The sequence below is a fragment of the Python bivittatus genome, unplaced genomic scaffold, assembly GCF_059951505.1.
Source record: "Python bivittatus isolate LINGU-HERP-01145 unplaced genomic scaffold, Pbiv_v1 ctg000980_np1212, whole genome shotgun sequence".
Lineage (NCBI taxonomy): Eukaryota > Metazoa > Chordata > Lepidosauria > Squamata > Pythonidae > Python > Python bivittatus.
Genome location: NW_028277125.1, coordinates 35,205,087 through 35,230,235, shown reverse-complemented (window position 1 = coordinate 35,230,235; position 25,149 = coordinate 35,205,087). Strand labels below are relative to the sequence as shown.

The 25,149-nt window shown below is 38.6% G+C and overlaps 1 protein-coding gene across 2 annotated transcripts in view; it reads right to left on the bottom strand.

The window, feature by feature from the left end:
* The window catches only part of LOC103053686 (glypican-5), a 403,447-nt gene that overhangs the window by 284,954 nt on the left and 93,344 nt on the right, over positions 1-25,149 (bottom strand). The gene's annotated exons all lie outside the window — the stretch shown is intronic.

Below are 25,149 nucleotides of genomic sequence, written 5' to 3'. Positions count from 1 at the left end.
TGAACAATTTTTTTTCTCTTTAAATGTACTCCAGCTTTTGATATGGAATATGGTATTTCTTGACTTCTTTTCTTATTCATAAACACCTACAGCTTAGTAAAGTGCAGATCTTTTTGTTTCTCACCACATTGCTTCATTTCCCTTGTCCTATTCAACACTGCCTGCTGCAGTTGTAATCTTAAACCAGCGCTATAATTAGAAAACCTGAGATGCCCACACATGTTGGAGGACAGAACTATGAATACTCGGCCTGCTCTACAACCTTAAGCTATATTGCGGTTTAAGTTCAATGAAAAACCTGTGCAGTTTACTATTAAAATAAGATTCAAGGTTAGATTTCAACCTTTAAAGAATTAAATAGTTTAGAATCTGGCTAAGGGAGTGGTCACCATCTTAATATGAAGTTGTGTGGTTGCTAAGGTCAACAGCAGAGGCCGTCTTAAAGATGCACCTAGGAGGTCCAATCATTAGATACATAGGATAAGGCATTTTTCCGAAGATGTGTGTGCTACATGCTCAGTTTGAAAGCTGACAAATGTATGTGATCAAGACATCACAGGACAGGTACTGAGCAAATGATTGGAAGCAGACTGGATATGTTACAATATTTCAAAATAGTTCTACCTATTAGCTCTTTCAGAACCATGATAATATTATAATAACTTACAGATGGAATGTTTTTTTGTAATTCTAGGAACCTTGAAAAAAAAAAAGAAAAATCCCATTTTAAAAGTTTCACTTCCACACAGAAACCTAGCTTGCCAAGTTTCATATTGAGGCACTTTTACAACTGAACTGTAAAATTGTGAAAATGGGATTTATAATGAAAAGACTGCCATTGCAATAACTGTAGCATTGTAAACAAATCTGCTATACTCTAAATGAAACAGTGATTCCTAAAAAATCTCTATTTAATATTTGTTGGTGTAAGTGGAATTCCCCCCCCCCCCAAGTCCTGCTGTGCTGCCTCATCATGGCTGTGGGGGTGTTCCTGGGAGGGATGAGCAAAGAACATCTGGAGTGTATGCCAAGAGTTTATACTCCCAGCAGGGTCACCCAAGGTGTGAAGGTCATCACAACTGCCCAGTTAAAGCAAGCAGGCACCTATATTGGGCAGCAGCAATACAGGAAGATGTTGGAGGCAGATCATCATTTTAGTGACAATGGCAAAGGCATCAGTTCATACTGCATGGGAGAAGCAAATATAAATGAAACTTGGACTTTTTAAAGAAGCAGTATAGGAAGAGTATTGATGCTTTTGAACTTCGGTGTTGGAGAAGACTCCTGAGAAAACAAACCAATGGATCATTGAACAAATCATCCCAGAGTTCTCACTCAAGGCACAAATGATCAAGCTCAAATTATCCTATTTTGGACACATTATGCAAAGATCCTGCTCTCTGGAAAAGGCTCTAATGCTGGGAAAGGTAGAAGGAAAGAGAAGAAGACGACCAGCAGCAAGGTGGATGGACTCAGTTACAGAGGTGATAAGTACACCGTTGGGAAATGTGAAAGAACAGGTTAGGTATAGATCATATTGGAGAAAATCTATGTGGTCTCTAGGAGTTGAAAACGACTTGATGGCACATAATCAATTAATCAAGTAGAATTTAAAGAATTATATTTCTTAGAAAAGAAAACTGATCACTTAAAGCAATTTAGTAAATAAATTGAGTATAAATGGTATCTAAGCATCCTATCATTCACAGAATACAACATTTTCTCATTATTAAATATATTTTGTGGAAATTCAGATATGTTACTTTTTTTTAGAAAGCATCTAAGCATCCTATCATTCACACAATATACCATCTTCTCATTCATTATTAAATATGTTTTGTGGAAGCTCAGATATATTAATTTTTTGAGAAAATGTTCTCCCAGGATCTTTGTACATATTTGAATGAATGTTATCTCTTCACAAATCTCTTTTCTTTCCAATGTCAATAGTTTATGAAACAAAGGTGAAAATTGAATATCAATATGATTGTTAAACCGTTAAAACAGGGCCATATAAAAAATAGTGACTTTATTTTCAAATGATAATTTGAGTAAATTGAACTGAAATCATAACAAAATTTAATTAAAGCCAACTTTTTTATCCAGGCTGAATATATATTTTAGTTTCTAAATAAACCAAGTCTTCTATATAGCAAAACTAAGAAAAGTGAGCACAGCCACTTTTTTACAATCTGTAATCCTAAACACAGTTTGCTTTTCAGTAGTTATAAGGTACCATGGGATGATCTCAAACAAATTGCTGGAATGATGTACCTAGCTCTCTCATTAGGAATAAAGGAGCTGTGCACAGGTCAGTAACTTCTCCCATAAAAGAGAACTTCTGCTTTGATTGCATAAAGGATGCAACTTCTCATCCTGTCTGAAACTTTATTGAAGATAGTTTTCATATATGTCTCAAAATTCTGGATAAGTAATCTGTCAAGCCAAAGTCCAACCTTGTTAGAAGTAGAGGATGTTGGTTTTGGTAGATATATGTAGAAAATCCTAACTGTAAAGTTATGTGTACATCTATATGAATGAGAGTTCCCAAAGGTTTGCTCCCTGAACATTCATTTAGGTACATTGTACCCAATTTACACAAGACATATACAACTCTAAGTCTTTAACTGTTTAACAATGGGTTATTAAATAACACAGCTAGTTAGACTATACAGAAGCCATACTATCAAACTAAATGCATATAGTAATTCAGATTAACATATGGCAGATAAACTAATCCTAACAGCAAACCTCCATAAATAATTCCACTTTCCAGAAAACATGTGGCATCTCTATCCTGTGCCATCCCTACCTCAAGATTCAAATTTACATTATACTCCATTCCTAAAGGCCTTCTGGAAGAGCAAGGTCTGCATTGCCTCTCAAACACAAGTAGGGATGGAGATATCCTTATTTCCAAGAAGAGATGTTCCAGTGGAGTGGGAAGGTATGTCCACTGGGTCCCTGTTGTCAACACTCTTTTAGAGGGGGAACCCATAGCTGCCCTCCCTCATCATTTTACTGGTCTTCCATACACAGTAGGCAACCCAGATCTGAAGCCATATAGAAGCTAAAAAGTAACAACCAGCACCTTGAATCTCACCTAGAAGCCTTGTAACAACCAATGCAGTGCCTGCAGTAGTGGCATCATGTGGGGAAACAAGCTTAGCCCATCACTACCTTGGCTGCTGCTGAAGAAGAAAATTAACCAAAGAAACAGCTTGACATAACAAAATGGCTTCAGATATGCTTAATGCTTAGCAAAATGCTTAAGAATACAAGTTACAAATAGCTTACTGTGGGCCTGAAAATGCGAACTCAAGAACTAGTTACTCGAAAGAGGAAGTTAACCCCTGAATATTACTCAAGGCTTGCTGATTAAACAGAATAAATGCTAAAAGTACAGGTTTGCTACAAGGGTGGGTTCTGTTGCTGAGGGATGCTACTCTCTTTTTCATGTAAATAAGATCACTGTGTTTTGCCTCAGGGGGCAAAACCTTGTATTCTGTCTCCTGCACAGTTCAATTAACTTGGCTCAACCACACTGTGTGGTCTCAACTTGTCAATTGGGTTGGGGTATTCCTCCTCTTCACTCCATTTTGGATCAGCTGCAGTTTCCAGACAGTCTTTATACAGAGTGAGCTGCAGTAGTCCAGACATAAAATGATAAGGCCACCAATGATGATAACAAAGCCTCCCATTCCAGGAACAGCCACAACTGGTGTTCAAGATGAAGTTGAGCCAAGGCCTTCCGCTTGCTCTTCCAGTAGGATGTCTCTAGACATCCATCTTTGGTTCTGGATAGGATGGTATTCCCTGTGCAGAGCACGTTCACAATCTAGGAGGTTGTCTGGATCCACAGCCCCATCCAGATCTTTGCAGCCTCCCCATCCTGGACTTAACAGACCCTAACACTGAGAACTTTCAGTGTATCTCCTGTTTGGCCCAGAGTGCATATACAGTTGGGTATCATCAGCATAGTTATAATATCTCAAACCATGCTGGCTTCATGCAAATATTGACCATAAGGATTATTGAGATTATAATATATTTTCTCAGTACTCTAGCAATCAAAATGAGCTGCTATTTTGTTGTTGTTATATTATTATTATTATTATTATTATTATTATTATTATTATTGTCTTGTCTGAAACACAGAAACTTTTCAAATCTAAATACAATTCACTCTATTCTATTTTTAGAACAAAAGGCTTCCTTCATCTCAAAAAAGATAGACTGTAGTCAAGTAACTATTTTTATATAAAATACACTTGGTGTCTTTCAAAAATAAAAGCAAAAGCCAATATTTTCTTCAATATATATTTCAGTATAGATCTGAAGACGTGAACAGGAAAGTACATATGAAGGAATAAAATGATCAATTGTCAATGACTGGACTATTGAAATCAAGGAACACTAATAAAAATAAAAAAGATCAAGATGAATTGGCAAAAAGACATCTGAGAGGATAAACAGGAGAGAATATCAAGCATATCTGATATTTATTATTGTTTGTATTTATTATCCACCCAATAACTAAAGTTCTATTTTATAGTGCTTTTGCTTTAAATCTGTGGAATATTACTTTGCACAGATGATTATTTGAGTATACTCTCAAATCTTCAAAATCTTTCTATAACACTACACACATTCACATGTACACACTGTTTTGTATACACGTTTGAAGACACACATTCACTATTATATTTTAACCCATTTTTACCCAGTGAAATACAAAGTGGTATGCCAGAATTCACAGCATTTACTGTGAATGCCAGCCTTCCTTAACTTTAGCAAAGCTGTTGTATTATATCTCAATAGCCATGTCATTTTGTGGATAGCCTCCACTTATTTTTGCCATATTTACTCCACTGATTTTTTTATATTAATGCAAATGAAAAGTACCGAAACACAGAATCACAAGCAAATCAGACTATATCTGAATTTGGATTGTTTGAACATCAAGTTCTTGTGTTTGTTTCATTTGACCAATTGAGTCTCCTTTTAATATTAAAGTAAAGGAGCAAATTGGCACAGGTGCCTAGCCTTTCCTTTTGAAGGGAATAAAAGTATAAATTACTTTAAGATTTTTGTCAGACCTTTGAATTTTTAAAATATAAACACACACTGACTGCTGCATATTTCATGAAAGCAGGCCAAAGCCATCCTCCAAGGAGAGCATCCTGTTCAAACATTTTATCATGTGCTCACAGCATGCTTGACTTCACAGCTGATGTTGCGTCTGCAATGCCTGAACACAGCTGATCAAACACAGCTCACCTCTGGAAACCGTGTCTCAATTGCCCTTCTTTAAAATTAGCTGCTGGAGAAGAGCCAAGCTATTACAAGATTTCACATTTTCTTTGACTTTGTATTGGAGGTATGAGGAAACCTCCATGCTGGGCAGCTAATGAGTTTGCACCCTAGGGAATTCTGTTGATGCCTAACATTAACAGACAATAAAAATGAGACAATGCTTAATGCATGACACAGAAAAGATTACCCTCCAATTATATACTGGTCTCCTACACAGCAGGCTTATTCAGAATGCTTTTGCACAAAACAGCACATTCTCAAAGCATGGAATCATTGTGGGGGAGTACGGAAAAAGATCTGCTTCAGAATCTTTCCTTCACACAGGGTATAGAAATGTAGATGTTGATTTATTTTCCTGAAAAGAGGATAAAATCAAAGATTTATTTGATTTTGTATTTCCTAATGATCTAAACTTCCCATAGTCCAATGGAACTAAGCCTCTATTATACCTATCCAAATTATAACCAGGTGCAGAGCATTTCACACACATTGCTTTATATGCAGAACCCAACAATGATAGCACACTTGAATGTGTGTGTCTTAGAAGATGTTGAAAAAAGTTACACAAAAGGACTTGTAGATAAGAAAAAGTATTATCATAAAACATGGACATGACTTCCGTATGATACACGCCAAGAAAAGGAAATAGCAAATTTTAGTAGAGAACATAAATCATAGCACAATCTATCAGATAAAAAGTTCTTAATCGCCGCATATATTTAGGAATGTATACCCAAGTTTTCTCCAGTCTAGTGCCCTCTATTTTTTAGACTTCAAGACCTAAAATGCCTAACCAGCATGGTAAAAGGAATATAAAGGGAAGGCACAGAAAGTCTTCACAAACATACTATCATTGCTGTTTGTTTCATACCGTACCCATAAAAGAAAAGGTCCTTTTGATGAAAAGCTAGATCTGGAGTGCAAAAATATAGTTGAGAACTAGATGGCGGTAAAGTGTTAGAGCTTTCTGGATCTCTTGCCATCTCATGGTCAACTAGTCTTTTTTAGATTCTAATACTCATTTGCTGATTTTATTTGACAAGCCAATAAAATACCATCTGGTTTGCAATACTGTGTAAGAAAACAAAAGAGTGTAGCCTTTCTTAGTTACACTGAAAAGTCTAGATCACAGAGAATATAAACATGTGAACATCCATGCCTACTGTCTTACAGAAGCCTCATTTCCTGGAAGAAGAGAATTAATGTTTGCTTCCATCTCCATTTCCAAACTAAGACTCATTGGATAATTTAAACAAGGGTACAGTGTTCCATCAGCAGCTTTGGACAGCGGTTGTCCAAAGGAGCCAGAATCTGTCTCCACTGCAAGAAGGGAAACAGAAAGCTTTATAAGGTCTGGTGGTAAGCTCCTCCACTTTTCCCCAGACAGTACTTGGTAGCATCTCCCACTTTGCCCACTATGTATTCAGTGGCCCAGGCATATGTTGGTTATTGCCTTATGATAATCTTTTCTTCGTCCTCCAGCCTTTGATCCCCCATGCACTCCAAACTGCATTTTTGGGCCTCCTTCAGGGCTTGAATTTACTGAAGAGAGCATCTTCCTAATCAATTTGCTTCAGTATAATAGTTAAATAGTTACTTGACTTAATTTGAAAGTCATCTTGGTCTTCAAAAAGGTTGGCTAGCTGTCCAGTTGGAAAAGTCAGGAGGATTACAACTCCCCCTGTGCAATATGTAAATCTGAACACTTGCCTTGAACTTGAGGGCCAAGAGGTGCTCATTGCATTAAGCCTCTGTGGCATGGATGGCACATGCAGGAAGCACAGCTGGGTAACCCAGGGACCTCCAGTTCTGTGATAACAATCAGCCTCCCTCTGAGAGCAGGGGTACCTTCCCTGAATAGCCAAGTGCAGGCCAGGCCTCCAAGAGGCATCCTTGAATGCAGTTCTCCAATGAAACTGTGGTCTTCTTGTCTCACCCCCTTTTAAACTGTTATCATCTTTAATTCAGGGTGAGAAAGAGAAAGGAAAAATATAAACACATTCACACAAATATTGTGAATTTATATAGATGCATGTTTATATACATTTAAAAAATTGACTATGCAATTATTTTGAAAGAACAATGTCCAAGGCATTGTTAAGAATTAAGTTAAGAAAGAGGCCCTTTCTGTCTTTAAGAAAAGAGAAAAATGCATAGATAACTTTTTTCTTTTCCCATAAACCCATTGCTGCATTTTTCTGCCCCACAATTAAAACAGAACTTAATTCTCACCATATAGAAATTATTATTATATGCTATTAACACATTTTCCTATGCAATAACTGTTCCGAAACAAACAGATTTTTAAGAACTGAATTATCATAATTATGAAAAATGTGACAATAACATTCAATTCTATGATTCCTTCTAACCCTCTTAGGCCATCATGGATCCAATGACTCAACAGACAATTACACTTTCAAACAATATAATTGAACACTATCAAAACATTGATTCAGTATACTTAGCACACTTTTGAATCAAATATATTATGGAATTATGATAGCTCTTTCCTTCCAGATCAACTTTGAGGGAAAACAAAAGAAAATTATGTTCTTTCATTAGGGACAGGTTGCTGACATTTGTCCATGTCTTGATCACATCTAGATTAAATTACTACAGTTCTTATAATCGGGCTGTCTGGCATGTTAACTAGAGATGTCACCTGGTACAAAAATATGGAAGCATGATTACAGACTGAAACTAGTTGCACAAAACATAATTTGCCAGGCTTCTGGTATATATCCAGTCTTTACCCTATTTAACACAGCTTTGCTTATTTCATCACTGTACTCCTATGTTCTGTTGCTTATTATTTTCAGAAGTGTCATGGCTGTTTTGTAAGCTACCTTGTACTTGAATGAAAAGCATGGTACCAATATATTTATTTATATGGACAATACATTAAGGAGAAGCAGATTGCATAGAGGCATGGACTCTGTGAGGCCCAGACTCTACAGTATGTACTTGCAAGTAAATCCCATTAATTTCAGTTTGGACTCCTCCCAAATTAGGTGCATAGGGCTGCAGTTTTAATCTAATGAAATAAATTGGCTTACCACATTGATGCATATGCAGCATGCTTGGTATAGTTTTTATAATTATATTAGCCTTTGAAATCTGCAATGAGGCTGAGATCATCTATGGCCAGCCTGGATAAAATTCAGACTCTGTAGCAAGTTAGATCTTCTGTTCTTTGGATTACTTTGTGCCTCGCTCTCCCTAACCTAATTACAAAAATTGTATTTCAGACCTGTATCAATCAGAGGAATTCAGCTATATTGTAAAATATTTCCTGTTAGCTGATGCCAATTTTGTCTCTAATTTAAGCATGCTAGTACAGTCCATTAAATGTCAAAACCCAAATCTATTTGGGGAAAATGATATGGCAAGATTTGCAGTTTGGATAAAAAAAAAAAAGTGAATTTGTCTGGACTCCTGTGGCAAAATAGTGCAGAGCACAAAAAATGCTAAGGAATGGGACCAGTGCAATGGTTGACTGACTAGCTATCTTTAGCCTTGAGTGCTGTGGCATTATAATTTATGGATGGGAGAAATTGCTTCCATAGACATTTTAATATGAACTTTGCAAGTTGCAATTGACAAATCTAGACCTAAACCTGAACACAGTTAAACATCAAGATCTGCATTTTGCCTAATGTCAGAAGTTTGAATTAATAAAAATATATATAAAATTGCCAGTCAAGCCCAGCAAACATAGCTGAGACAAAATTAGTAGGTCTGTATAAAGGGTTAAAAAATACTTTGCAAATATCATCTGGAAGACTTGCACAGTATAACTACTTCAAATGCTGTCATGGCTATCTACAAGCATGCGTGTGCATGAACAGCCACTTTGCTTTACTGTCAATGACAGTAGAAATGTAGTAAGGTGGGTGCACGCACAGGTAACTGAGCTCAACCCTTCACAGCAAGTGCCTAAGCTTTCCAAAGGACCCACCTGTTTGAAAGCTTCAAGGGGAAGTGCTTTGCTTGCACCAAATTCTTTTGCAATGTACTTCTCATTATTTACATAGACCTAAAAATTATCCAAGGTCATGAAATAAAAGCAGGAGATGGTTTCAGGGTTAAGCTTTCCTAATTCCCTCTAATATTAAAAGTAGTCATGCGATGGACCCAAGATGGTGGTCTCCATCACTTTAATATTATGTTTTCATTCCTTAAATTTATATACTGCCTATTCTCTGAGAATTTACAGCTTTTTTGGGGGGCGGGAGAGGAATTCTGCTAATCTTATTCATACAATAAAGCCCTTTGAGGTAGGTGAAAAAAGTGTTACCAGCCAAAGTCATTCAGTGAATTCCATTATTGAGTGAAGTCCAACACCTTAACTATATCATTACATTTCTGTCCTCGGAAAGATTTCTTTACAGTCTGGAAAATATCCAGGCATATTTACCCTCTTAAACTTTTTTTTTGAATCAAGCCATTTTCAGATTTTATAGTATATAAAGCCCTTCCAGATTTTTTAGAATATAAAAGATAAGCAAATTTTGTATGTCCAATATTTGGAAACAGAAATCCACGTGAAGTATGAATATAGACGATTAGCCCATATCAGGTGGAATTTAAAAACTGAAAATACTGTAAATCTCAAAGGAGTCTGTAGCTGCTTTAAGGAAAACAAAATTAAAGCCAAATCATAGACTGCTTTGAGTTATCAAGCAGGATTAAATGGAGGCAGAAGCTTCTAAGGTTTTGCCAAGAAAGAAGGTTCTGAAAGAAGGTGCTGCATCTTTCTATAAAATATATTGCTATATTTTAGCAATAAAAACAGGAAAAAGAAAAAAGAAAAGCACCTTCCCCCCAGGCCAAACAGCCTCTTAGCTGAATCCCAATCCTAGCCCAATGCTTGGAGAAAGAGCTAGGTCTTCATGGTCTTCTGGAAGGCTAAAAGGGTAGAGATTCATCAGACATCAGGTGGGAGGCTATTCCAAAGGACTGGGGCAGCCACCAAGAAGGCACACCTCCAAGGTCCCATCAAGTGACAACATTTAAGAGAGGGGACCTGGCACATGCTCACCCTATCTAAACTAGTAGGATGGGCAGATACCCTCAGGGAGAGGTGTTCTGCAAATAACCTGGCCCTGTGCCTTGTAGGGCTTTAAAGATGGTAACCAGCACCTTTATATCTCAACCCTGGGCTGTGCAACTGAAGATGTAAATATACTGACTCAGTATCTGGAGGCTGTTCAGGTGTGGATGGGGCCAAACATACATAGGCTCAATTCTGACAAGACTGAGTTGTCAGTCCCTGGGGCTGGAGATGTTACTATTGTTGGTCTTGGATGGGGTAGCACTTCGGGGTCCCTCTGGACTCACAGCTACTGCTTGAAAAACAGGTGGCAGCCTTTGCACAGGTTCAACTTGTGCACAACTGCACTCTTTCCTCGACTGGAAGCCCCCTAAGGCAGCTACTCATGCCTTATTCACCTCACAAGTGGAGGACTGCAATGCTCTATACATGGGTTTGTTCTTGAAGACCATCCAGAAGCTACAGCTGGTACAAAATGCAGTGGTGCAAGCAGTAGTGGACACTTCTTGGTATGCCCATGTGTCACTGCTGCTATGTAAGCTTACATTGGTTGCCATTTGGCTTCCAGATTCAACTCAAGATGCTCATCATTACCTGTTAAAGCCCTTCATGGCATAGGGCCTGGATATCTGGGGTCCACCTAACTCCAATTTTTTCTGCCCACCCGGTACATTCTGGCAGAGTGATTATGCTCCTGGTCCCTTCTATTATATGTTGTCACCTTACAGGACCAAGGAAGAGTGCCTTTTCTTTTGTGCCCCCACCCTCTGGAACAGCATCCTTCCCAGAGATATAGACAGCGTCCTCTTTCGTGTGGTTCCAAAAAGCCCTTAAGACCTGGCTTTGGTCTCAGGCCTGGGCCTAATGTTTTTGTGGGGCCCTTGGTGTGGTTTCTTGTTGTTATGATGGTTTTAGTCTGGGATGCCAAGTTGTTGTGTTTTTAACTGTTTTTATTGTTTTTGTATCTTGTAAGCCACCCAGAGTCTACAACAATAGACAAAAACAACATCTAACAGCTGCTTGTTGAAAAGGTAACATGCAGTAGAGGGGCTTCTCAGAATTCAACATAGATAACCTGATTTATTTGGGTCTTTGTAAATTATTGATTTGTGTGCTTTATTAGTTTACTTTACTAATAAAGATAATAGTGTCGTGTTTTGATTTATCTCAGTGTGTGAACCCAGCCAACATGATAGTGTGAACCAGCCAATAAAAGATGGTTAAACAAACTACGTTTAATGTCATCTGTTAATCCAACCTTTCAGAACTTCACACATTATCACATCACTGTATTGCCACCATTTTGAAGTAATTAGCTATGCTGCTAACTTATCATATGGTCTCTAGGCTACACTGAATCTTCTGGATAAGATCACCTTGATTTATAGAAGCTATAATAATGAACTAAGCTCTCCCATACAAACTTTGATTTTACTACATCCTATCTTAGTGTTGTTGTTGTTTCTCATTTGTTTATAGTCCACTAAAGTCAGTGCTCGGTAAAGAGGAATGTTTGCAGAAACTCAGGACACTGAAATAACTCTTAGGGATTATATTTTAATGGATTATTTTATTTTCTTCAATGAAAAGTATCAATCTATCTGATCATTTCAGATACTGATCAGATTTTGGGTGGGGCTTCCTCTGTATGTTTGGCATATAGCAATTGTCCTCCATTTCTGCTCCTCAAAAAAGGCTCTAGGGAGATATAATTCTTAGATAAACCGGGCTGATATGCTGTTAATCAGTCTTGTAAAAGGAAACCCAAGGTGAGGCAGTGACAAGGTTCACAGAGCACACTACTCTATATTGCAGTTTGTTTGCGTATTGTGTAAACCTAACTACCATAGTCTGTAAGACTAGTTGTGATTTACTCAAAAAAGCATAAAGAAGCTTCTGCTAAGCAACCTGTATCACCGAGCTCTCTATCTCCTGTTCCTCATACTTTCCAAATACTGGCTAATGCACTTCACTGGCATTTAAAGTTGGCAAACCTGAATTATTTTTAACACTTTTTGTGGACTTAAAATGAAAACAAAACTAAGTATTATACTAGAGCACATGGAAGCACTTCTGCTTTCATGGTTATTTATGGGATTACAGTAACGGGATCCCTCACTGTTAACATTTCCAGAGCAGCTTATTCTAGATAAGAAACTAATAACTATATAAAAAACAATTCAAACAATTTAACAATAAAACAGCAGAGTGTACAAACTCATATTTTATTAGATTAAAAAGCTAATTTATAGCCTGAATAATGAAATGAATACATGAAAAAGCCCCACAGCTGTCTCTGAAAGTACTAAATGTCATTGGCATTATTAATTTGTAGTAGGTATACTATTTACTCTCTGCCATACAAGACATTCAGAAATGTTTTAAAAATACAAATCAAAATAACTATAATCCAGTCAATTAAAAGATAAGTAAGGGGGTAGAAAAGAAAACACAACATAGTAAAATAAAAGCATTAAAAACTGAGCACCAGAATTAATCATAGATTTGTGCTGATATCGCCAGATGTTTTCTGTAATTCCTGATAAGCCCCAGACAAAATGACAAATGCTCATGGTCTATGGAAACTGTACCTGATGAGTGCCAAATGCCTTTCCCTAATCTACACTATCCCCTTTGAAAGAAAAGAGATCAAATAGATTTCAGAAATATACAGCTTGATATAAAAGCTTTTAATGAAGAGGCATTAATGAAATGAAATGAAATGTTTTCATTTCATTTGAGATGTTTTCTCATTCACTGTACAGTGGATTGTTTGTGATATGCCAAGAGGAAAATTTTGTGATATGCCAAGAGGAAAATTTTGGTTTTTTGATTAAAAAAAACAGCTTAGCTGATATTTTTCCAAAAACATTGGACATGAAAATTCCAAAGGTTTTGGAATATTTCTCTGTAGGAAAACTGTGCGGAATTGTTCCCTCCATGCTACAACAATATATAGCTGTGTTTGCATATGTGTAAAATGCATGTATTTTCAGTTTTTATACCATAGCATAATTTGTCTTCATTATCATCTTGAACTGCATTCAGAAATGTTATGGCATTCTATACAGCACACAAGTTATAGGATGTTTTCGGCTGATATAGTAAAGGAATCGCATGACCCATTCAAGTTTCTGTCGACAGAATTCTCAGAAATGGATATGCTGGTTGGAGAATTCTGGGAGTTGAGGTCCCAGAAAATCTGGGTAAACATTAGATGGCAACAAAAAGCCATCTATATCTCTTTGCTGCTCTCTAGTGGCTGTCTAGTTTTTTGCAACCCAGATCTGATAGCTGGTTCCTCAAGCTCAGGAAAGTGGTTTTGCATCAACAATAATTTTTACAAACAGAAATGAACACTGCTCATCCATTCAAAATATACTATGACCATCATCATGGCTGGTTATGACAATGCTTGGAATGGATGTAGCCAGAACATAAGACAAAATTGAATAATCTGGAGTTTGCTTCTGCTGCCCTGAAGCTGGAAATAAGCATCATTTTGTTGCAGAAAAAATAATAAAATTTAATGATAATAACAAGAAGGAAGATCTGCAATCATCTACATGCCTGGTCACCTCCTAACGCTATAATTAAAAAAAAAAATAAAAGGAAAGAAAGGAGGCTGTGGAAAACAGTGACAGCCCAAGACACCATGACAATATGATTCCACATGCTGGGCCTGTTTGCCACTGCCTGCATCATCTGTTGCTCTCTGGAAGGTCACATAGGGGTAGGAATTCAAGTGAGAATAAGTACTCCTACCCATAATTGCCACCGGAGTATCCAGCTGGAGAGTCTTCAAACCATGAATAGGATTTTTCAGTGGAATTGTCTAGAACAAGTTATTCCTGCATCATTAGGCTTCCTAACCAGACATTCCTCTGCCTTGTCTCTGGATTTAATTTCAGTTCATTTACCAATTCTACAACTGCCCCAAAGTAAAATGGCAAGGAGATGGAGCTGAGTGACGTCCACATATGGATGAAAATTATCCCTCTAATGATTTTAAATGCCCTTGGTTTGCTCATTCAAAGTGGATTTCACTAAGATTGTATATATAGAATGAATGGCATCTAAATTTAAAACCTCATCTTTTGAAACATCATCTCTAGTTTCAGATGGTATGTGGGAACCAAACTTTAAAACTGGATCCCATCTCTTCTATGTATACAGTTTTAAAGGCATATAAGTCAAAATACAAAGGCAATAGCAGTTTAAGAAATTCAGTTTATATGGCATCTCCTAATCTTTGCTAGAAATCTGTTTTTCTATGTATTATATGTATGTAGGTATGTAGGTATGTGTGTGTGTGTGTGTGTGTGTGTGTATATATATATTCATATTCTTTCACTGTAACTTTATGATATGCTAAAAATAAAGCCTTATAGGATCATGGAAAATGTTCAAATATCCATGTGGTACAGTCCTTGTCCTGGGGAGGACTGTAGGAGTGATTGCCTCACATATCAAAAAGTTTGAATGGTGAAGGGTTTGGGTTTATTTACTAAATTGAACATGAATGACTATGTTGAAAAAATCCTTGTTGCTGTTCTACTTTTATCTTTAAAGTTTCTGATGATACAGATGCTAACTATAATGGATTATATAAACAAATAATGGGTCTTGTTTACTATTCTCTATATTACATTTCAACATAATTGTATATTATTGTATGTACTGTAATTGGATAGTGATGTTTATTCTTGTAAAAGTGAGTAGCTTAGAGTAAAGCAAATTTGTACAAGCAAAGAAAAGGCTGCACTCCAGATGTGAAAGAATCTGTAGGATGGTAACTTTCTTCTGTTGAAAGAAAGAGAACTTGGGGAAATCTTAGTATGTTACTACAGCTAAAGGCAATTGTTTTTTTCCTGGAGAGAATGCAAAGACAAAATGGAAAGCCTAGGATAATTTCAATGTATGTAAAATCTAAAGTGTTCGTATTATTGCCCCCATACAGAATAACTTCATAGGAATAATAAAGTAGGGTCACATATTTTTCCAGTCCATGGGTTGCATTTGGTCATTAAAAAAGTAGATATATATTATACATTATATTCATTAATTATAGTTTTTATGATTATTATTTCTATGTATATTAATTTCTTCCCTTCTGTCAGATTAAATTAAAAATTACAATTCAGCATGAGGCAAGAGGATGGGCAAAAACTTTTAGGGGGACTATAGGTGGTCCTTGTTGGATAGAAGATAACTTTATACAGTGGAAATAATGCATGGAAAGAAACATCAAGATTAGGAACAGAACTTTTGTAGGAAACTATCCTTGAGGATAATGCTAGTGTGAAAGAAAATAAATGTAAGTTTTGTTTAAGAAATGTCAATAGGAAAGCCTATGTTACAATATCTATCTACAGCTAAGAGTTTGTAATGGATTCTCCTTCATTAAAGGGAGGGAGTAAGGTAAGAACTTGAACTGTACAAGTTAGAGTCAGAAAAGAACTGAACTGAGAGCAGAAGGTAGTGATTAAAACTCTGAGATTATCTATCTAGCCAATAGGAGACAAGTTACCTAGAGACATGCAAAATAAGCCTTCAAAACAAGAAAAGACTTAAAATGCAGAGTCCTTTTTCTGACTATCTCTGCATCTATTTGGCTCTTGTACTCATTAGGTTTATAGATGCAGAAAACCAGTGAATGCAAAGTTGAATACCAACAGGCCTGAGGTTTCAGATTATAGAGGTCAACCAGAAATGTTTAATTTCCACTTCCACAAGGCTCCGAGAAATGTGAAACTGAAATAGGTATCTGAGTTCCTCATTAATTTCATTTCTCGAGACAGCTCTGCAAGGCAGATGTTCAGAGTCTAGGTCAGCATTCCCAATCTAGCATCCACTAGATGGCTTGGAACTACAACCATCATGATGACTGGAAATTCTGGCAGTTATCATTGCAATATACAGTGGAACCTCGGGTTATGAACGCTTCTGTTAACGAACTTTTCGGGTTACAACCAGCTCCGGCCGCAAAATTTTGCTTCGGTTTGCGAACTCCGCCTCGGGGTATGAACAGGATACGTGGCCATTTTCCCTGGTGACACGCAGTCGCGGCTTCCTGTGGGCGAGATCGCGGTAGCAAGGAGATGTTCGGTGAGGCTTGTGGTGTATTTCATGGCGTTTTGGAAGGTTTTTGGTGTGCTTGTTAGCATGGCTCCAAAGAAACTGCAGAGCAGGCTTGGCAAGAATAAGGCTTTGAAGAAAATACTAACGATCGAATTGAAGAAGGAAATTATAGAAAAGCACACACAGTATTTGTGTGACTGATCTGGGCTCGGAGTACAAGATGGCGAAGTCGACCATCTCAACTATTCTGAAGAATAAAGATGCCATCAGAGGAGCTGATGTGGCAAAAGGAGTAACGATGTTAACCAAGCAGAGGACACAAGTGCTGGAAGAGGTGGAAAAGCTGTTGTTAGTGTGGCTGAATGAGAAACAGCTGGCAGGTGATAGCGTTAGTGAGGCTATGATCTGTGACAAAGCCAGGAAACTGCACAGTGATTTACTGCGGAAAAAACCCTCTACCAGCTCAGCAAGTGAGGAATTTAAAGCCAGCAGAGGCTGGTTTGAGAAATTCCGCAAGAGAAGTGGCATCCACAGTGTGGCAAGACATGGTGAGGTTTCCAGTTCTGACAAGACTGCTGCAGAAGCCTACAATGCCCCGGCACACCCTCCAGCCTTGGTGGATGATATGGACACCAAGTACAACTTCATAAAGGTCAAGTTCCTCCCCCCCAACACGGGACCAGCAAGGGATCTGCAACTTTAAGAAGCTCTACACAAAGACGCTCTTCACCAAGTGTTTTAATGTCACTGAGGAAACATCCTTGACTCTGAAAGAATTCTGGAAGAAACATTTCAATGTCCTCCACTGCATCAGCCTCATTGACAAAGCCTGGGAAGATGTCACCTGCCGGACCTTAAACTCAGCCTGGAGGAAACTGTGGCCAGAATGTGTCGCTGAACGTGACTTTGAAGGGTCTGATGCAGAGGTAGTGGAGGAGATTGTGTCCATGTGCAAGAGCATGGGTCTGGTTGTTGATGATGCAGACATAGAGGAGCTTGTTGAGGACCATAAGGAGGAGCTGACCACAGAAGAACTTGCTGAGCTCCAGAGTGAGCAACAGAAAGCGCTTGGTGAGGAGCATTTCACTGAGGAAGAGGAGGATGGGGAGGAGGTGAGGAGTGATGTGCTAAAATCCATCATGGAGAAATGGAATGAGTGCCAGGATTTCTTTGAGAAGCACCACCCCAGCAGAACTGTGACAAACAGAGTGTTGAACATGATGAATGACAACGTGGTCTCTCATTTCCGGAGGGTTATGCAGTGCAGGAAAAAACAACTGACTTTAGACAGGTTTTTCCTCCTTTGCTAAGAGGCAAAGAAGAGAGGAAACCCCTGAAGGAGATCTCCCCAATGTCCTTTTGGAGGGGGACTCTCCCTCCAAACAATAACCTCCTCCCCACCCGCCTTCCAGTCCTCCATGCCAGAAGTCACCTCGAGCAAGGTCAGCATTCTCCCTCTTCATACTGTGCTGTACTGTACTTTGTTTCATGGTTTTGTGGTTTAAAAATAAAATACATATGTTTCAGAACGGATTAACCGTATTTACATTGAACCTTATGGGAAAATTTGCTTCGGGTTGCGACCAAAATCGGTTGGCGACCAAATTCGGAGGGGTCAGAACGGATTAACCATAATTACATTGAACCTTATGGGAAAATTTGCTTCGGGTTGCGACCAATTCAGGTCGCGACCAGAGTCACAGAATGAATTAAGTTCGTAACCCGAGGTACCACTGTATCTAGGAAGCATCAGATTAGAAAAGGTCCACCTCAGTCTTTCTAGGGACTAGCTGTAGAAATCTTCTGACAGAAACAAAACAAATAAACTAATCAGATATGTCAGAACAAAGGCTCAACATTGAAAAAGGAACCATTATGGTAAGCAGGAAAAGGCAGGCCAAGGCAAGAGAAGAGGAAGGTAAATGCAAAAGAGAGCTATAGAACAGAATTTCAGCAAAAATTCAGTGGAACAGCTTAAGTGACGAACAGATTGGACTGAGGAAATTACATGAAGTACAGTATCATTGATGATAAATCAGGAAGCAGACAAAACTGATTTCCTAAAAGAACTTGAACTCTGTAATCAAAAGGATCCTGATTAGAGATTCTGGCTTGAAGAGCCTGCACTTCTGTCTTCTGATGACATTCTTAATGGCACAGGGAATAAAGAACTGGGTCTAGAATGATAGCTCTATGATAACTTGCCCAAACTGAACTTACAGGAACTAACCTGCCATTAAGTTTTACTGAAATGGAGAACTCCTTCCCAAACATCACAGAGCCCTATTGAGTGACACTCTTATCACTAAAACCAGTGTTTCTCAACTTTGGGAACTTTAAGACATGTGGATTTCAACTCCCAGAATTCCCCAGCCAGCATCTTAGAGTTCCCAAGGTTGAGAAACACTGACCAAGTCTATGGCACTCTATTTCTGCTTCTCCATAAGCTGTTGACCAAAATGGAAGTATGTTTAGTTCAGACATAAAGAAGTCAAGTGGTTTTCAATTATCACTATATAACAAACAAGTCATTTCTTGCTGGTAACTGTATGAAAAGGCATACATTACGTTTGCTTTCCTTTAGATCTACATACATGTCCTCCCTCTCATGTGCTCACTAATGGATAATAGGATGACAGCATCCAAGGATATTCTCTCCTCTCAATCACTAGAGTATACATCCAATATTATTGAGAAATGTGTTCACAACAACTACCACATTAATAATCACTTAGAGATCAAACACGGGGGGGGGGGGTTAGAATTTTTTTTTATCCCACAACAACAACCTGTGAGGTGAGTTGGGCTGAGAGAGTGTGACTGGCTCAAAGTCACCCAGCCAGCTTTCATGCCTAAGGCTGGACTAGAACTCAGTCTCCAGGTTTGTAGCCTGGTGCCTTAGCCACTAGGCCAAACTAGCTCTCTAGTTTACTCAGGTGTTTGTTATTTTAGACCCAAATTTATTCCCTTGTTTTATATTATAATGGATATATTTTTAATTGTATATACTACCCAAAATCATTTTGAGATGGATAGCCTATAAATGTAAGCTATAAATAAATATAACATAATCAAAGAGCTCTATAAAGCTCTACATGGTATGGGACTGGGTTATTGAGGGGCCGCCTCTCCCAAATCAACCCATCGGGTCCAGCAAGAATGGCATGTTATAGGTCCCCTCCACAAAGGAATGTCATCTAATGGTACCCAGGAAGAGAACCTTTTCTGCTGTAGCACTCGCCCCCTGGAACATCATTCCCCCTGAGGTCAGATTGGCCCTGACCTTGCTGGCTTGAAGACATGGCTTTGCCATCTGGCCTGGGGATCTGGTAACATGGGTATGGAGCCTGCAATGGGACTGTATTGCTAGGGAAGTTGAGTACGCTCTCCCCCAGATTAGCAGCTCTCTCACTGAAATATGGGGTTTCCAACAGGGCATATATATGCTTGGTTCTCAAAATCTCCTTTTTTTCCATAAAAGATCTGGAAATATTGTGAGACTAATTTTTCTCCATTTTCAGCTGGTTTGAAATTGCAATTTTATAATTGTGGTTTGTGGCTTTATAAACCCAAATAACGTATGATAGAATAGAATAGAATAGAATAGAATAGAATAGAATAGAATAGAATAGAATAGAATAGAATAGAATAGAATAGAATAGAATAGAATAGAATACTTTACTGGCCAAGTTGTTGTTGTTGTTTAGTCGTTAAGTCGTGTCCGACTCTTCGTGACCCCATGAACCATATTGCACCAGGCCTTCCTGTCCTTCACTGCCTCCCTGAGTTTGCTCAGTTTCATGCTCATTGCTTCAGTGATGCTATCTAACCATCTCATCCTCTGCCGTCCTCTTCTCCTTTTGCCTTCAATCTTTCCCAGCATCAGGGTCTTCTCCAAAGAGATCTCTCTTCGCATTAGGTGGCCAAAATATCTGAGCTTGAGCTTCATTATCGATCCTTCCAATGAGCAATCAGGGTTGATTTCCTTTAAGATTGACTGGTTTGACCTCCTAGCAGTCCAGGGAACTCTTAAGAGTCTTCTCCAGCACCACAGTTCAAAGGCATCAATTCTTCGGCGCTCGGCCTTTTTTATGGTCCAGCTCTCACAGCCATACATTACTATTGGAAAAACCATAGCTTTGACTATGCGGATCTTTGTCGGCAAGGTGACGTCTCTGCTTTTTAATATGCTATCTAGGCTTGTCATAGCTTTCCTCCCAAGGAGCAAGCGTCTTTTAATTTCATGGCTGCAGTCTCCGTCTGCGGTGATCTTGGAGCCCAAATAAATGAAGTCTGTTACTGCTTCCATTTCTACCCCTTCTATTTGCCAGGAATTGATGGGTCCAGATGCCATGATCTTAGTTTTTTTAATGTTGAGTTTCAAGCCAGCTTTTGCACTCTCCTCTTTCACCCTCATCAAGAGGCTCTTTAGTTCTTCTTCACTTTCTGCCATTAGGGTGGTATCATCTGCATATCTGAGGTTGTTGATGATTCTCCCTGCAATCTTAATTCCGGCTTGTGATTCTTCCAGCCTGGCATTTCTCATGATGTACTCTGCATATAGGTTAAATAAGCAGGGTGACAGTATACAGCCTTGTCGTACACCTTTCCCTATTTTGAACCAATCGGTTGTTCCATGACCGGTTCTAACTGTTGCTTCTTGGCCCGCATACAGATTTCTCAGGAGACAGGTAAGGTGGTCTGGTATTCCCATCTCTTTAAGAATTTGCCACAGTTTGTTGTGATCCACACAATCAAAGGCTTTTGCATAGTCAATGAAGCAGAAGTAGATATTTTTCTGGAACTCTCGTGCTTTCTCCATGATCCAGCGAATGTTGGCGATTTGATCTCTAGTTCCTCTGCCTCTTCGAAACCCAGCTTGTACATCCGGTAGTTCTCGGTTCATATATTGCTGAAGCCTAGCTTGTAGGATTTTGAGCATAACCTTGCTAGCATGTGAAATGAGTGCAATTGTGCGATAGTTTGAGCATTCTTTGGCATTGCCCTTCTTTGGAATTGGAACGTAAACTGACCTTTTCCAATCCCGTGGCCACTGTTGCGTTTTCCAAACTTGCTGGCATATTGAGTGCAGCACTTTAACACCATCATCTTTTAGTATTTTAAATAACTCAGCTGGAATACTGTCATCTCCACTAGCTTTGTTGTTAGCAATGCTTCCTAAGGCCCACTTGACTTCACTCTCTAGGATGTCTGGCTCAAGGTCAGTGATCACACCAGCGTGGACATCAGGGACATTAAGATCTTTCTTGTATAGTTCTTCTGTGTATTCTTGCCACCTCTTCTTAATCTCTTCTGCTTCTGTTAGGTCCCTGCCCTTTTTGTCCTTTATCATGCCCATCTTTGCACTAAACGTTCCTTTTATATCTCCAATTTTCTTGAAGAGATCTCTAGTCTTCCCCATTCTATTGTTTTCCTCAATTTCTTTGCATTGTTCATTTAAGAAGGCCTTCTTATCTCTCCTGGCTATTCTCTGGAAATCTGCATTCAGTTGCTTATATCTTTCCCTTTCACCCTTGCTTTTCGCATTCCTTCTTTCCACAGCTATTTGTAAAGCCTCCTCAGACAGCCATTTTGCTTTCTTGCATTTCTTTTTCTTTGGGATGGTTTTAGTTGCTGCCTCCTGTACAATGTTACGGACCTCCGTCCATAGTTCTTCAGGCACTCTGTCTACCAAATCTAATCCTCTAAATCTATTCATCACCTTCACTGTGTACTCACAAGGAATATGATCTAAGTCATACCTGAGTGGTCTAGTGGTTTTCCCTACATTCTTCAATTTAAGCCTAAATTTTGCAGTAAGAAGCTCATGATCTGAGCCACAGTCAGCTCCTGGTCTTGTTTTTGCTGTCTGTATAGAGCTTCTCCATCTTTGGCTGCAAAGTATATAATCAATCTGGTTTCGGTATTGACCATCTGGTGATGTCCATGTGTAGAGTCGTCTCTTGTGTTGTTGGAAAAGAGTGTTTGCTATGACTAGCTTGTTCTCTTGACAGAGCTCTATTAGCCTTTGCCCTGCTTCATTTTGTACTCCAAGGCCAAATTTGCCTGTTATTCCCATTACTCCTTGACTTCCTACTTTAGCATTCCAATCCCCTATGATGAAAAGGACATATTTTTGGGTGCTAGTTCTAGAAGGTGTTGTAGGTCTTCATAGAAGCGGTCAACTTCAGCTTCTTCAGCATCAGTGGTTGGGGCATAGACTTGGATGACTGTGATATTGAATGGTTTGCCTTGGATACGCACTGAGATCATTCTGTCGTTTTTGAGGTTGTACCCCATTACTGCCTTTCCCACTCTCTTATTCACTATGAGTGCAACTCCATTTCTTCTAAGGGTTTCTTGCCCACAGTAGTAGATATAATGGTCACCCGAATTAAATTCACCCATTCCCGTCCATTTCAGTTCGCTGATTCCCAAGATGTCGACGTTCAATCTTGTCATCTCATGTTTGACCACATCCAGCTTGCCTTGGTTCATAGATCTTACATTCCAGGTACCTATACAATATTGTTCTTTACAGCATCGGACCTTCTTTTCGCTTCCAGATACATCCACAGCTGAACGTCCTTTCGGCTTTGGCCCAGCCGCTTCACTCTTTCTGGAGCTACTTGGAATTGCCCTCCGCTCTTCCCCAGTAGCATATTGGACACCTTCCGACCTGAGGGACTCATCTTCCGGCGTCATATCTTTTAGCCTTTTAACATTGTCCATGGGGTTTTCTTGGCAAGGATACTGGAGTGGGTTGCCATTTCCTTCTCCAGTGGACCACATTTTGTCAGAACTCTCTGTCATGACCTGTCCGTCTTGGGTGGCCCTGCACGGTATAGCTCATGGCTTCACTGAGTTACGCAAGCCCCTTCGCCACGACAAGGCAGTGATCCATGAAGGGGACTGGCCAAGTATGATTAGACATACAAGGAACTTGACTTCGGTGCAAAGAGCTCTCAGTGTATTTGCATAGCATCAGGAAATAAAGAATAATAAAAATAATAATGTTATATATTAAAACTATGCAGTCAGAGGAAGAGAATTGGAGGAAGAATAATACTGCAGCTATTGACTAACATATATTCATTTTTAAAAGGAGAAGCTATTATCCAACATATATTCACATTTAACAGAGCATTATCAGTCACGTCTTAGTAGTCATATCTTATCATGCAATATCAATCAGTATGTCACACTGCATTAATTAGGTGTTCAACAATGGCACAAGGGAAAAAACTGTTCCGGTATCTAGATGTTTTAACATACGGTGCTCTGTAGCGCCATCCTGAGGGAAGAAGTTGAAACAATTTATGTCCAGGATGAGAGGGATCTGCAGATATCTTCTCTGCCCTCCTTTTAACCTTCACAGTATACAGATCTTCTATAGAAGGCAAGCGGATTGCAATTATTCTTTCTGCAGACTTAACTATCCGTTGGAGTCTCTATCTGTCCTGTTTGGTTATGGAGTCAAACCAAACAGTTATAGAGGAACAGTTAACAGACTCAATGGTTCCTCTATAAAACTGTACCAAAAGCTCCTGAGGTAATTTAAGCTTCCTAAATTGATGCAGGAAGAACATCCTTTGTGGTGCCTTTTTGATGATGGTTCTGATGTTAAGCATCCATTTCAAGTCTTGGGAGATTATAGAACCCAGGAACTTGAAGGACTCTACTACTGATACTGGGCTGTCGAGTATGGTAAGATATGAATGTCCACAGTTGCAACACTGTGCACTGGAGTGTGACACTTGATGGTCTCAGGACAATGGTGGTTTGAATATAAATTAATCCAATACAAATTTTATCTTGTTATGATTTTCATAACCTGCTAGTATTCATTTGCACAAGTAGATATTTCAGCGAGTGAAACTTTAGGCAATTTTCACATTGATAATACAGAGTGCAGAATTAAAATGCATTTTTAACAACACTGGAGAAACACTGCCAAAAAAACTTACCAAGAAATGTAAATTTGGCTAAGTCAAAATGTTGTGACTTAGAATATTATGAGAACTAAAATATTCATGTTCCTTTTGTTGTAATATCATGATAAAAATAGTGAGCTATAAATATGGCAACTTTTATGCAGTAATGTGCTGTGACAATTATTTACCATAAACATCAACATGCCAAGTTATTAATTTTACTAATATACCATAATTATTTATTCACAATTTAGAAACAATTTCATTATCTACATGCAACTTTTTCACATGTGATTTTTTTGTTGTTGCTGTTGAGCATATATGACCACAGTACACATAATTGAACTGTTTTATTAGTTAACAAATATCACTTGGTATTTGTCTCCAAACCTAGCATGTTCTTTTTCCTAACACAAAGAAAGAAATATAGAGGATTAATTTCAGATAAGGATATTTATTGCAAAGGAAGTATATTCATGCTAATATGCATATTATTAATAAAACAAATCACGTCATCATTTGAATTAGAACTAATCCAATATTTTCAGGTAACCCAATATTTTTAGCTTTGAAAAGGGTTGGGGGGACAAGGCTGGGAAGAGGCTGGGAGACAATTCTTAGAATTTCAGGAAACTCAAGGGTGATCAGGGTTCCTCAACCGTGGCCACTTTAAGACCTTGCTGGCTGGGGAATTCTGGGAGTTGAAGTCCACCTGTCTTAAAGTTGCCAAGGTTGAGGAACCCTGCTTTAGATCATCCTTTC